This window comes from Ceratotherium simum, chromosome 33, assembly GCF_057802395.1.
Source record: "Ceratotherium simum simum isolate JZ-2026a chromosome 33, ASM5780239v1, whole genome shotgun sequence".
Taxonomy (NCBI): domain Eukaryota; kingdom Metazoa; phylum Chordata; class Mammalia; order Perissodactyla; family Rhinocerotidae; genus Ceratotherium; species Ceratotherium simum.
In genome coordinates this window covers 7,319,669-7,334,439 of record NC_141932.1, presented here as the reverse complement: position 1 = coordinate 7,334,439, position 14,771 = coordinate 7,319,669, and the positions used below count along the sequence as shown (strand labels likewise).

General features: G+C 38.4%; 1 protein-coding gene across 1 annotated transcript in view; it reads right to left on the bottom strand.

The window, feature by feature from the left end:
- The window catches only part of LOC147912746 (uncharacterized), an 88,834-nt gene that overhangs the window by 66,537 nt on the left and 7,526 nt on the right, over positions 1-14,771 (bottom strand). The window lies entirely within an intron of this gene.

Genomic DNA, 14,771 nt, shown 5'->3' with positions numbered 1-14,771 from the left:
GTAGTGTACCCTCGTTTCCTCACATTAAACAATTTGTACTTCATTTGCACAGGGCTAAGCTAAAACAAAATGCCAGAGACTTGGAAGTTTATATACAACAGATATTTTTTTTCTCATAGTGGCAGAGGCTGGGAAGTCCAAGATCAAGGCAGCAGCAGATTCAGTGTTCTGGTGAGAGCCCACATTCTGGTTCATAGACAAGAAGCTTCTGGCTGTGTACTCAAATGATGGAAGGACACAGGAGCTTTCTACGGAAACCATTTATGAGGGCAATTATTTTAGTGTATGAGGTATGCACCTTCATGACTCTAATCACTTCCAAAATTCCCACCTAATACCATTACCCCGTGGGACTTAGGGTTTCTCAACATATGAAAATTGGAGGGACACAAATGTTCACATAATAGCAGGGGCCAAAGAGAAGAATTAATTTTAATTTACTGCTGGAAGGTTTGAATATGTAAATTTAGCTTACATAGTTCCAATAAACCTGTAACTGGTAAAGCAAGACTGTCAATTTTGTCACTTTGATTCAATCAAGCTAGTGTCAGACATGGGATAACACTTGATAAACAGATGCTTACTAACAGAGATTTCTGAATTGCCAACAAACAGGCATCATCTACATGGTAAAGCTTTGAACACTTTTAAAGATAGGAGGCTAATTGAGCTAAATCCTTTCACACTCCCTGGTGGCAGACTGTCAGGGGCGTTGATCTTTACTATCATTTCACTACCTGCACTTCTTCCTGAGTGGGCATAACTCCCTCTAAAACTTATAAGGTGAAGAAAGGACATTCATGTAACACATCAGTTCTTACTAAGGATTCTTGAAGGAGAAAAAACAACAAGAAGTTGAATTCGTCCAAAGAGTTTTATCTCCATGGTTGCATAGTACCTTCCTTTCCCAATGTACGCCCTCCCAAACCCTATCCCTTGAATATCGGTTCCCTATTTCCCAAGTGGAACACTAAGGACTTTAACATCTGAAAGGATTCAGGTGCTCTAGTAATACTTCACACAGATCCCTGGCAAATATGTGTAGGGAGGAATTCAAGGGGCTATAGGAGATCACTACCCTTGATGTACAGGATGCTTAGCATAATAGGGATAATTTATTCTCTTTATTTCTTCACTGCAAAAGATTTTTTGTTGCTTTTCTTTTTTTGTGGCTATCAGCATTTAGAGAGTGACTAGGATCAGGGGGCTTCTCACTTTCTGCCCATGAATGCAACCATGCCCTAACCCTGTGGACTTTGGTGCTTCCAGACTCCCCTGGCCACCTAGTCTCCCCTCCATCCATGGCATCACATAGAACAGGATGCAGTGACATGTGCACCTGTATACAACATGCTATAAATGTGTCAGTTATTCCCTTCCCAAAATTCCAAAGAATATATTTGGCTTTTTTACTTCTAATGTTGCTGAATTCAGTGCACAGAAGCAGAGGGAGGATCAGGACACATCAAGGAAGAGAGTGACTGCACACAAAACAGCTCAGTGAGGTCCACTTCCTGTTTAGTTCCAAGCAGCTAATAGACTATTTGCTGCTGAAATGATGACACCAAAAATGACAATGCTTTTGTAGTACTATAGGGGATTGGTGAAGATTTCAGGAGGCAGGAAGAGTTGGAGAGAGGGCTGAGCCATGAGACGTGAAGGAAAAGTCAGATCCGTGGATGAGGTTGATGATAACACTCAGTGAATCAGTGAGAGTGTAAGAGCCAATATTAAGAAAGATAGCTTCCAAGATACAACATTTTCAGAGTAGAATTTAAAGTTTTTAGCCATAATGGAAAAGATTTTTAATTCTTCACTATAGCACAACAAATTTTTGGGTATGGATTGCTAACCTAAAAATTTAAAGCTAAATAATATAAATATGGCTTGATGTAAACAAAATAGTTCTGCCACAGAACAGAAGACTCAACTATAGAGAGAATGACGAATTAGATATTAAAATTTAAAAATAATAATCATCAGAAGACACAGATTGAGAGACAGGGAGAGAAAGACTCGTAACAAAATGTATAAACAACTCCTACAAAAGAATAAGAAGACAAAACACAATAGCAAAAAGGAAAAATATACAAAAGACATTTCAACAAAGAGGTAATCCTAATGATAATTAAACACTATCAAAAGAGGCTTAACTTCTGTAGTAATCAATGAAATGCTAACCTTAATAAATACCTGGAATTATCACACACCAACCAGAATGCTAAAAGGAAAATGACAAGTATTATCACAACTGTTGGCAATAATGTGAATAAAACATAAATCACTGGTTTAAACCACCTGAAAGCCACTGGTGAGTATGAAAAGGGAGCTTACATACTAAATATTTCAAAAAAATGTTTGGAAATATTTAATAAAGATGAACAGATTTGAAATTCTGACCCAACAGTACTGACTACTACTTTCTATACCCAAACACTAATTCACAAATGTATCACCAAAACTCAATTTCTAGAACTCATGCCATGCCAGCACTATTCCTAATAGACACAAACTGAAAAACCACTCACATGCCCATACACAGTGAGGTGATTAAATTATCAATTGAAAGGTTTATACAACAGAATGCTACACAACAATGGCAATGCAGGATTCACAAAACATGGAAACAATGTAGATATATTCATAAACAACGTAAGGAACAAAGACAGCCTTCATGCTGTTACTCCATTTATATAAAATAAAAAAACAGAAACACGCTGATCTGTGTTGTTAGGTGTCCAGAACAGTGAGTGACCCCTAGTTGTAGTGACTGGAAGGGGGAACCAGGGAGCCTCTTAGTGTTAACGATTTGCTGTTTCTTAGTCTAGGATCTACATTACAGAAGTGTATTCAGATTCTGGCATTTTCTTGAAATTTGCTGTTACTTGCTTGACCTATGCACATATCCTTAGTTGTTTTTTTAATACGTCAATAATAAAAAAATATAAGCTAAGGAAGGAAAATAGATTAGTGTTGTAATATCTATGTATTGTCAAGATAGGAATAGAAAGTATTAATTAACTTGAAATTGTGATTACTTTGTGTAAATAAGCTGAAATTTAGAGGTTACTAAACTAAGAGAACTACTTGTATAATCCTCCAAAGAGAAAGGGTAAAATGGAGAATTATTTTTTCAAAAATAATTTCCCAGAGTTAAGATAAGAAAAATAAGAAAAATACACTAAGTTTAACAAAAGAACACGGTCTGATGGTGAAATTTAGAAGCACAAATATGTCTGCTATGATATTCAACATAAATAGACTAATTGCTACTTTGGTAAAGTCAAAAATGTTTTATTTTTATTATGTGCAATTAGATTGAAGTACCTCATGAGATATAGGTAGATTACAAAAATTAAAGCTAGAAAATGGAAAAATACAATCTACATAGAATTTAAACACTGGAAAGAGTTAGCATATGATGTACATCTTAGATAAGGTAGACTGTAAGCTTAAAACAGTTTGCCAATATTATCATTAGTATTATTTTTCTATTTCTTGAACATTATTGCAATACTATTGATTGATAGAAAAACAATTTGATTTTACATGCATATATGTGCATATATACACATAAATACATCTCTATATATACAATATATAGATGTGTTTAAATATACACATACATACTAGATACATATATACACATATTCACACACATACACATATTAATGTAGTATGTGCTGTGCAGTACATGTATAGAGGTTTTCTATATGCTTTTTGTGATCTAATGTATGGTAGATATTTAGGTGCTAATGTGATCTAAAAATGTATGTTTTTGGGGCCAGACCAGTTGGCACAAGCAGTTATGTGTCTTGGCAGGCCTCCACTGCAGCGGCCCAGGGTTTGTCGTGTTCAGACCCCAAGCGCACACCGATGCACCGCTTTGTCAGGCCATGCTGTGGCAGGAGTCTCATATAAAGTAGAGGAAGGTGGTCATGCATGATAGCCTAGGGCCAGTCTTCCTCAGCAAAAAGAAGAGGATTGGCAGATGTTAGCTCAGGGCTGATATTCCTCACTAAATAAATAAATAAATAAATAAATAAATAAATAAACTAAATAAAATAAAATGTATGTTTCTCTCTAATTAGTAGCACCAGGTTCAATATATACCCATTATGTCATAAGTAATTCTATTTGTTTTTCAAAATGTAGAATCCTCAACACTTGCATCAGCTTCATAATGTAAATGCAGGGGAGAACAACATGAAAATATTTCTTAAAATTTAGGAATATCTATTTTGCTTGCTCATTTGGTAAGGTAACTTAGAAAAAAAATAATGGATTGATGATGCTTTTATCCCTTCAAAATGGGTACACTCTCTACTTCTTCAAGTTTGGTGGAAATCCTCACCATAAACTTATTTCCCCACATTAGAGACATGGAGAATTTGTGACCTGAGCTCTCTTTTCTTGCCAAAATACACAAACTAGCATCCATACTTTAATAGAGATGAAACTACTTTTTACAGATCTCAAATTCCATGCAATTTTTCCCCAGACAGTATAGTATTTTTTTCATCAGCAACACTCACCTGATGTTACTCAAAAAACAGCAAAGCAGCGTACTTTTTGTGCTCTCTTTTCACTTATTCTGGTTCTAACTGGCCATTTCCAAATGAAAATATTTTAAGTATGCTAATGTCACTTCCACAATATCATATTTCAAATGACTACTATCTGTCCAAAGATGAAATGTAAGAACTCACATTTAGGATTCCAAGCTCTACTCTTCTGAATCTGGAATTGACCCTTCAGGCTTAACTCTACTACTGGTTGTTGAGTCTGCTTGAGGAAAATTTCTTTTTCTCAAATGACCATCTCTACGTGGTGCTTTATTTCATGGAGGAGTTTTCCTACAATTCCATGCCAAGTTTATTTCTTGGTAGAGCATGTTTTATTTCAGATCGATAGTCACACACTCCAAAGAATTTTCTGTAATCCCCACGTTGTTTCAGAGAAACTCCTGCATAATACTACCTATGATTCTGAAGCTCCCTACCAAGCATTATAGTTTTACTTACATAGGTATTTAGATGATAATTACTACAATAGTTCCTTTACAATTACATTGCGTATTTATTGCTTATTTTGGAGGATAATCTCCAACCTGTCTTGTTTACCACTCTCTTGTAAATGACTGTGTCTAATAATTGTTCTTAGGACTCAAGAAGAGGATGAGTAAATAAATAACTGAGATGATATGCCAAATTCAATTTTACATAGTTCTCATAAAGATTAAGTAAACATCTAAGCTCCTTATCCGGGGAAAGGAAAAATGTGGATGCCTCTGGCGGTCACAGCTCATGAGAACGTAGGGGCTTACAGTTGGGAAACATGCAGTAATTGGTCCAACGAAGATAGCCAGCCTCTGGCTGGGATTATTATAAAGAGCTGAATAAATGTGAAAGATGGAAGAGAGAGAGTACAAAGACACAAAAGTTCGCTCCACCAAGACAAGGATGCTTCTGGGTGGCTCTGGATTCACAACCCAGAGGATCTAGGGGAGATATTGGTCCCATGAATGTGCTGGACCTGCTGCTTGTGCCTGCACAGGGATGAAAACCATAAAGCCACTGGTCCAGGGAGTCATGAGCCCCAAACATGGAACATCAGGGAATAATAAAAAATCCTGACATAAGACTGTGATTCTGTCATGAATTACAACATAACATAATCCCAGAAATCTTTTTTTCTTTGTGATGTTTTTGTTGCTCCAATTACCAGTCACATCTACAGACTTAAAATGATATTTGTCAGGAATTGTAGGATTCAGCAAGAGGAAAAATGGGATGCAATCCAATGTACTTGGGAGCTTTCACTTTAAGCTCTGCCCAGCTGGAGTTCCTAGGGGCTGATGGTGATGGCCTGGAAGACACTCTGCCAAAAGAGCAGGTGGTTCCAATGGACACACCCCTGGCCCACTCCAAGTGGATATGGGAGCAAACAAGTTTGCATCCAATATCACTGAGAAAATGTTTCCACCCAAATGCTGCACCAATTCTTTCTTTAGAGAGAACACTGGATGCCAAGGTATTGGCTGCGAGACAGATGTTCAACAATCCAAGTGAGATTTGTCTTACTTATTTTTTAAGACAGTTACGCTATAAAGGAATCTCTAATATGTAAAATCTTGGGTACATGTTTATCAGATTGGAAATAACATGTTTTTAAAGTAGATAGAATATTTTTAAACCAGAGAAAATATTGAAAGATACATTTGAGACCTGACAGCTGCTAGCTGAAACTCATTATTGAAGACTGACATTTTCCTTAAGTACTGAGTTTCCCTTTCTTCATGCAGAGAGAAAACAGTCTCATCAAAATTAATAGACCACAGATTTTTCTAGTAGGGAAAAATTGCATTGTCTCCATGTAAGCGCTTGATACACCCTAGAGTAAGAGAAAACATTTCTATTCCAGCAATTGCCATTTGGATACATTATTTCTGCACAGCACTAAATTATTCCTCAGGTAGATTCATCCTATTCTTTATTATAAGCACAGAGGCATGGTAGACACACCTGCAGTAATCCTGGAAAATGTAGTCTATGATTCCAGTATATTAGGCTGAAGAGCAGATTGATTTGCCAGAACTACAGCTATTAAGTACAAGTCAGGATACATTATCACTCCAGATTCAATGGCAAGATTCAAAGTCATTTTTGATTAGTGACTAAATTATAGTATGATCCATTAGGGTTTGGTGCTTAGAGATCCTACTAGCTCGGTTAATGCCTCAGAATCTATTCCTCCCTCCTGTGTGGCTTTGGCACTAGACCCATACTCTAAATCCTAAAGAATCCCTTTTCTGACGTGATCACTTACCCAGACTCCTGAGATAGCCCCTCGCTTCCTTGCAGACTCTTCCTCTCAGACTGGAATAGAAAATAGTCAGTGGACTCTTTCCGCACTGCCAGGACGAAGTGGGCCTGGTGTGATGGTCATGACAGCCAGGACCTGGAATGGAGGGAGGCAGCTAGAGCCTACTAGATATGGGTTTGTGATTCTACTGTGACCTCACCTCACCCTTAGAAGCTGCAATTATCATTTCACCTGTAGCCACCATGGGAACTGTGACAGGCTTGCGGAACTGGAGGATATTTGTGAAAAATCTGTTATCCCACCCAGTTGTTGACTACCAAAAACAGTCACAAACCCGAACTAAATTATTTCCAAAGAATCAGATTCATTGTGTTGAGAGGCTCTTTCTTTTTTTGATCCATGGGAGGCAGACAGGTGCACACGGAGGCCCCAGGAAATACTGAGTTGACACATGAGGACTGGCAAAGATGCTCATGTGTCTCTTGCTGAGTTCTCTGCTCCTCTGAGGAAGTTTTTCTCTGCCCAAAGTGTGTTCTTTCCTCAAACTTCACACTACTGAGTGTCAGCATCATTTCAGTTATGAACAGACAAGCAGAACCAAAGCACCTGAGAAGGATTTTTCAAAGCCATATAAGCAAAAAGGAAGAAATGCATGATGCCCAAAACTAACATTATAATTTATTGGATTTATTTGCAGAACTCAATGCCAATTAATGTGGAAGTCAGGTGATAAACAAGTTTTCTTTCTAGTAAAAATATATTATTATTGAACCCTCTCCCCAATGGTTATAGAAAGCCCAAGTTCAACAATATCCATCAAAAGATAAAGAAATTTATGTGTCTATCCCAAAGGAAAGCACTAGGGATCCAGAAGTTTCAACAGATTCTACAGATTCATAGAACTATCACCTAAGTCAAATGCTACTTTCTCAACTCAAAGGACACTGAATGGTTACCGCTTGTGCCTCTTACACTTAATTTTTGCTGAATCTTCCCCAAAATTTATTGCTTTTTTCAATAAAATGTCATATAAAAATATGATTTTAAATTAAATCCTTTGATTTTTTTCTAATTACAAACCTATATTTCTGAATCTGGGATTAATATTCCAAACCCTCTCAATGTCACAGGCTTCAGAGATTATAGCCACTATATTTGGCACCCCCTGCCACTAGCTACCTCAACACACACACACACACACACACACACACACAGAGAAAACAATAATTATATTCACTTAACCTTGTCATAGCTTCTGTCAGATACAACTGAGATTGTTGTTGTCTGATAAGCAAAGAGGGATAAGCATGAAATGAGGAGCTTGGGTTATTTTAGTACATGTCTGAGGACCATACTGGCGGCGGAATCCCTACCCTGTGATAGGTGCAGGAATTTTTCAGCAGCATTGAGGACCAGATGCTTTGGGGGACACAGAGATTATTGTACTTTCTAGAGCCTAGAGCCTTTGATGATACTGAGGTGATGGAGAGAAAGTGTCTTTGATGAAGAGCACCACTTGAGAACATAGCATTTAAAAATACTGGTGAGGAGGTTGGCCCCATGGTGTAGTGGTGCTATGTTCCAGGCGTGTTCATCTTTTTGGCAAGCCTGGGTTCACAGGGGTTTGGATGCTGGGCATGCACCTACACCACTCATCACCCATGCTGTGGCAGCATTACTATTGCTGCAAAATAGAGGAAGATTGCGCATGAATATTAGCTCAGGACTAATCTTTCTCAGGAAAAGAAAAAGAAATACTGGTAGAGCTTTTCATCTCCCACATAGAATCTAGGTGGGAGATGAAGAACTATTGAGGAGAACTGGTTTAGACTTAGGATGGATGAGCCATGCACTGTGGGCATAAACAACCCCAACATCCCAGAAGCTGAAATAAAAGAAAAGGAAATCCTCTGAGACAGCTGACATGCACATGAAAGTGACCTCACTTAATTTGCAATCTTACACCACTAACAAAACTGGTCACGTGTCTTTGGCTCAGTTAAATGGGGTTGGGAAATGTGGAGGCACCCTGGATGAGTCAGGAACAGTGCGCATTTCTACCTCAAACCCAGTCCATCCAGGACTCAGAAAAGAAATCCACACGTTCTTTCTGGGCCCATGTGGTCTTTACATGTAGCCTGTGAGGAGTGAAAAATAGGATTTGTCAGTTTGTTGTGAAATTAGTAATGGCCATGGAGGTTAGGAGCTGGTTAGGCTCACACATTCAATCACAGGGATAACAAGTTATACTCCAAGTTCTAATAAATCCCAGTCTATATCTGTTACTTCGTGTTTGAGCTAAAGAAACAACACAACCGTACTTATGAAAAAAAGTGTTTTGTTTTTGTTTTTTCTTACAGTCATGGTGGTGGGACAAAACCAGGACTCTAATGTGACTCTGGAGTGATTCTCTCACAGGGACCCCTTCTTTCTCATTTTCAAAATATACTTTACAGAACTAGAGTAATAAAAACAATGTGCTATTGGCATTTAAAAAGATGTATAGACCAATGGTGCAGACTCAGAGAGAGCTCAGAAATAAACCCATGCATTTATGACCAACTGATGTGTTTGACCAGGTTGCTAACAGTACGTGGAAAGGATAGTCTCTTTAATATGTAGTTTTGGGAAAACTGAACATCCACATGCAGAAGAATAAGGAATTTGAGGGCCCGGCTCTGTGGCGCAAAAGCGATTAGGGTGCACACACTCCGGCAGGGTGGCCAGGGATTCACAGGTTCGGAACCCAGGGGCGTGCACCCGACGCACCGCTTGTAAGCATCCAACCAGTGCTGTGGTGGCGTCCCATATAAAGTGGAGGAAGATGGGCAATGGATGTTAGCTCAGGGCCAATCTTCCTCAAGAAAAAAGGGGAGGATTGGCATCAGATGTTAACTCTCAGGGCTAGTCACTCCTCACAAAAAAAAAAAAAAAAGAAGAAGAAAGAATTTGACCCTTATCCTATATACAAAAGACGATATATATCTCATATACCTTATGCAAAGTCAACTCAAAATGGATTATATACTTAAACTAAAGACCTGAAACTCTAAAATTCCTATAAGAAACCATAGGGAAAAGCTTTTGGTGATATTGGTGGCTTGGAAATGATACAGCTGATCTGACACCAAAAAGACATAAGCAAAAAAGTGAAAATAGACAAGTGGCCCTGCAGAAAGTTAAGTTTCTGAACAGCCAGAAAATGAGTCAACAGAATGAAAAAGGCAAACTGTAGACTAGAAAGAAAAATATTTTCAGAAACATATATGTTGTATATGAGGTTACTACCCAAAGTATAAAAAGGAACTCATTTGACAACTCAATTGCAATAAACAAATAATTCAAAAACTTGGCAAAGTGATCAATTAGATATTTTTACTCCGAAGTTATACAAATTTCAACTGGTTTATGAGAATGTGCTCAAGCATCACTAATCATCAAGGAAATGAAAATCAAAACTATAACAAAATATCAGCCTCACAAGTGTCAGTATGTAAGCTATTGTAAAAAAACAAAAGATAGAGGCTCGGCCCAGTGGCGTAGTGGTTTGGGTTCAAGTGCTCTGCTTTGAGTGGCCTGGGAAGTTAGCATGGTTCGGATCCCGGGTGCAGACCGATGCACTTGTCTTCAAGCCATGCTGTGGCGGCATCCCACATGTAAAGTAAAGGAAGATGGGGACAGATGTCAGCGGGCCAATATTCCTCTACTAAAGAGGAGGATTGTGGCAATGGATGTTAGCTCACGGCTAATCTTCTTCACCAAAAAAATAAAAATAAAAAAAAAAAAAGATAATGCATGCTGGTGTGGATGTGGAGAGAAAGTGGAACACTTGTACACAGTTGATGAAAATGTAAATCAGTGCGCACCCACTATGGAGAAACATGATATAGAGAGTCTCCTAAAATAGAAGTACACTATGATCCAGCAATCAATCTCACTTCTGAGTATATAAACCAAAGGAATTGAAATTAGGATCTCAAAGAGATGTCTGTACTCTCATATTTATTGCAACATTATGAACAATAGTCCAAGATTTGGAAACTATTTAACTGTCAATTGACAGGTGAGTGGATAAATAAAACGTGTGATATATATCTGTGTGTTATATATATCACACATTTTCTCCACACATATGTATTTCCTTATGTACATATATTTACATAATGGAATATATATTATTGAGACTAAATAGATAAGGAAATTCTGCCATTTTCCAGTAACAACATGGATGAACCTCAAGGACATTATGTTAAGTGAAATGAGCCAGATGCATAACACAAATACTAAATGATACTCCCTTATATGTATAGAATCCAACTTATAGTCAAACTCATACAGAAGCAGAAAGTCTGGAGATGGTGGTCACCAGGGTCTGAGAGGAGGACCAACTAAGGGAGGTATCAGTCAAAGGGTACAAAGTTGCAATTACCACACCAAGATAAATAAGTCCCACATATCTACATATGTGGTACCAACTTATCAAAGTACAACTTATAAAGCTTATAGTTAAAAATACTTTGTATTTTAAACTTAAAAATTATACTAAGTAGGATAGATCTTATATCAGAGGGTTTTTATCTCCAAAAACTAAGAATAATAAATAAGAGAGTGGAAGAAAACTTTTTTGGAGGTGATGGATAAGTTAATGGCATATTTGATACCAATAGTAACGATTTAAGTAAGTGCATACTTATCCATCACACTTGCCAAGATGTATACATTAGATATATACAACATTTTGTCTGTAAAAAAAATGAAATAAAAATCAATCAGGACCCTGAAATAAAGGAGAGTGAGTAATTAGGAGACTGGGCAGGATGTGGAGGAAGGACAGAAGCCAAGGGGCCCCTGGGGACAAATTGTGCAAAAAAGACCTCAGATCCAGCAAATTAGGCACGAGGAGCTTCTGTACAGAGAGGTCCCCTAATGCCACCAACTAGAACACTTAGGATTAAGAAGTTAACGGTCTGGTGTTTTCAAGCACCCTGTGTTCATTGCAGCTGTTATTCACAATAGCCAAGACTTGGAAGCAACTTCTAAGTGCCCATCAAGGGACGAATGGATAAAGAAGATCTGGTATATATACACAATGGAACTACTACTCAGTCATAAGAAGCGATGAAATCCAGCCATTTGTGACAACATGGATGGACATTGAGGGTATAATGCAAAGGGAAATAAGTCAGAGGGGAGGAAGGTCAAGCCACAATGTGATGATTTCCTTCATTAAGTAGTAGGTAATAAATAAACAATAAACAAACACATAGGGACAGAGATTGGATTGGTGACGATTCACCAGAGGGGAAGGGGGATGGAGGAGGAGGAAAGGGATAATTCGGTACATGTGTGTGGTGATGGGTTGTAATTAAGTATTTTGGTGGTGAACATGATGTAATCTATGCAGAAATAGAAGAACAATGATGTACACCTGAAATTTTTACAATGTTATAAACCATAAATAAAAAAAAAAAGTTAACAGTCTGCACCTTTGCTGTGCTATGATTTAGATTCATTTTTATTAGAAGTTGTGTTCCTTATTTCATCCAAATTCAGAGATGATGTACCTACAGGAGCACTTTTCATTAGTAGCATCATTGAAGGCTCTGAGACATGGACCAAATTCCCTAAGGAGATGGCCACCACCCCATAGGAGAGACTATCATAATTTCACCACAATGAGTATTGCTAAAGGCGTGTGAAGAAAACCAGAGGAAAGTTTAGAGTAGTTTCTGTAATGAAGAATGTCTGAGGTGCTGTGACTTCTAGTTTGCAGACCTAACTCAGGAAGGGTTGGGGGCTCCTTTACCTCAAGTCAGGAAGGAGAAGGTGGAAGGATTCTGAGAGAGAGTTGAATATGCATCCTTTTTTTTTCATTTTGGAGGAAAAAATATATATCTTTGGAAAGAGATTACCCTATATGCAATAAACACTTCATTCAAGACTTCCTGTTTGTTTGTTTTTTTGGTGAGGAAGATTAGCCTGGAGCTAACATCTGTTGCCAATCCTCCCAGGTTTATATTGAGGAAGATTGGCCCTGGACTAACATCTATGCCCATCTTCCTCTACTGTATTTTATTTTTATTTTTTGTTTTTTTGTGAGGTGACCAGCCCTAAGCTAATATCCGGCGCCAATCCTCTCTCTTTTTGCTGAGGAAGATTTCTGGCCCTGGGCTAACATCTGTGCCTATCGTCCTCTGCTTTATATGGGATGCCACCACAGCACGGCTTAATGGCAAGTGCTGGGCTCGGTGCACACCTGGCATCTGAACCGGTGGACTCTGGCTGCCACATCAGAGCGCTTGCACTTAACCGCTTGCACCACCAGGCCAGACCCAATCTTCCTCTACTTTATATGTGGGATACCAGCCACGGTGTGGCTTGATAAGCAACGTGCAGGTCTGCACCCAGGATCCAAACATGCAAATCCTGGGACATCAGAGCAGAGCCCATGAGCTTAACCACTATGCCACCAGGCCAGCCCCAAGCCTTTCTTTGTTGATATAAATTTTATTTTTTTTTTTTTTTTTTTTTAAAGATTTTATTTATTTATTTTTCCCTGCAAAGCCCTTAGAGCAGTTGTGTGTCATAGCTGCACATCCTTCTAGTTGCTGTATGTGGGACCAGCGGTCCTCAGTATGGCCAGAGAAGCAGCGCCGTCGGGTGCGAGCCTGGATCCAACCCGGTCGCTGTGCAGTGGAGCGCTCACTTAACCACCAAGCCACGGGGCCGGCCTCAAATTTTTTCTATTTTAAAACTGTAAATATTTAAGAAATTTTGGCAATTACATTTTTGCAACAATCCTTTAGATTCAAATTTAAATTTTTATCTCAAATGAGGTTACAGAATTTCCAGAACTCTTTTAAAAGAGAGAGAGAGAGAGAATATTACTCACCCTGGAATAGGACACCATGTGAAGAGGAACCTGACTGTAGAGTTTTGGGAAGTAACTGTAGTCCCAGGATTGACCAGGACAGATAAAGTGTGACTCTTCCAAGTCCCAGAGGTGGATCCTACTGAAGAGAAGCCTCGCAGATATGGGTTTTAGATCATGTGCAACTTGCCCAGGATTTATTTGGTAGCAGTTTTTCTCTCTTCTCTCATAAGGTCTGCCCATCATCTCCTGAGAGCTCGGTGACCCAGTGTCTTCCTGTCACCTGCTGTGCTGTGGACACAGGGTCGGGTATTTCCAGCCTCCCCAGCCTCCTGGTCTTTGGGCAGGTTCAGGCACAGGAAGGCACCAGCAGAGACTGGAAGGATGGGGAGGCTAAGGTGTTCCTTTTACACAGCATAATGCCTTAGATATTCATTCATGTTGGTTGCATATCTCAATAGTTTGTTTCTCCTTATTGCTGAGTGGGATTCCGTGGTATGGAGGTACCACTGTTTGTCTATCTGTCCATCAATCATTAGGCATTTATGTACTTTCCAGCTTTGAAGAAAACTCTATATTACAATAAACACTCCATAGAAGTCATTCTTTGGTGATATATTTTTTTATTTTAAATTGTAAATGTTTTTATATTCTGAGAATTATATTTTTACAATGATTTACCATTTAGATTGAAATTTAAATTTCCATTTCAAAGGCAACCACAGCATTTTTCAACACACTTCATAAAGTACTAAAAACTTTTAAGGACCACTAGTATATCATCAAACCCCAAAATTCTCTCAGGAGAAAACGTTGTAGTTTTAAACATCGGCCAAGAGCAGAGAAGAGTCACACTAAGAACCAGTCCGATATAAGCATCCTGGATAATCTCATTCACAGTAGAAGGGAATTTGAATTTGTACATACATATTTCAGGACATGATTCAAATGACATCAGTGATGAATTTCAGTTTATATGTGGAATTCAAGAGTGATTTAACATTAGGCAATCCATTAATAGAATTCATCACATCTATAGATATAAAACAAAAAATCAGGAGATCATGTTCATAGA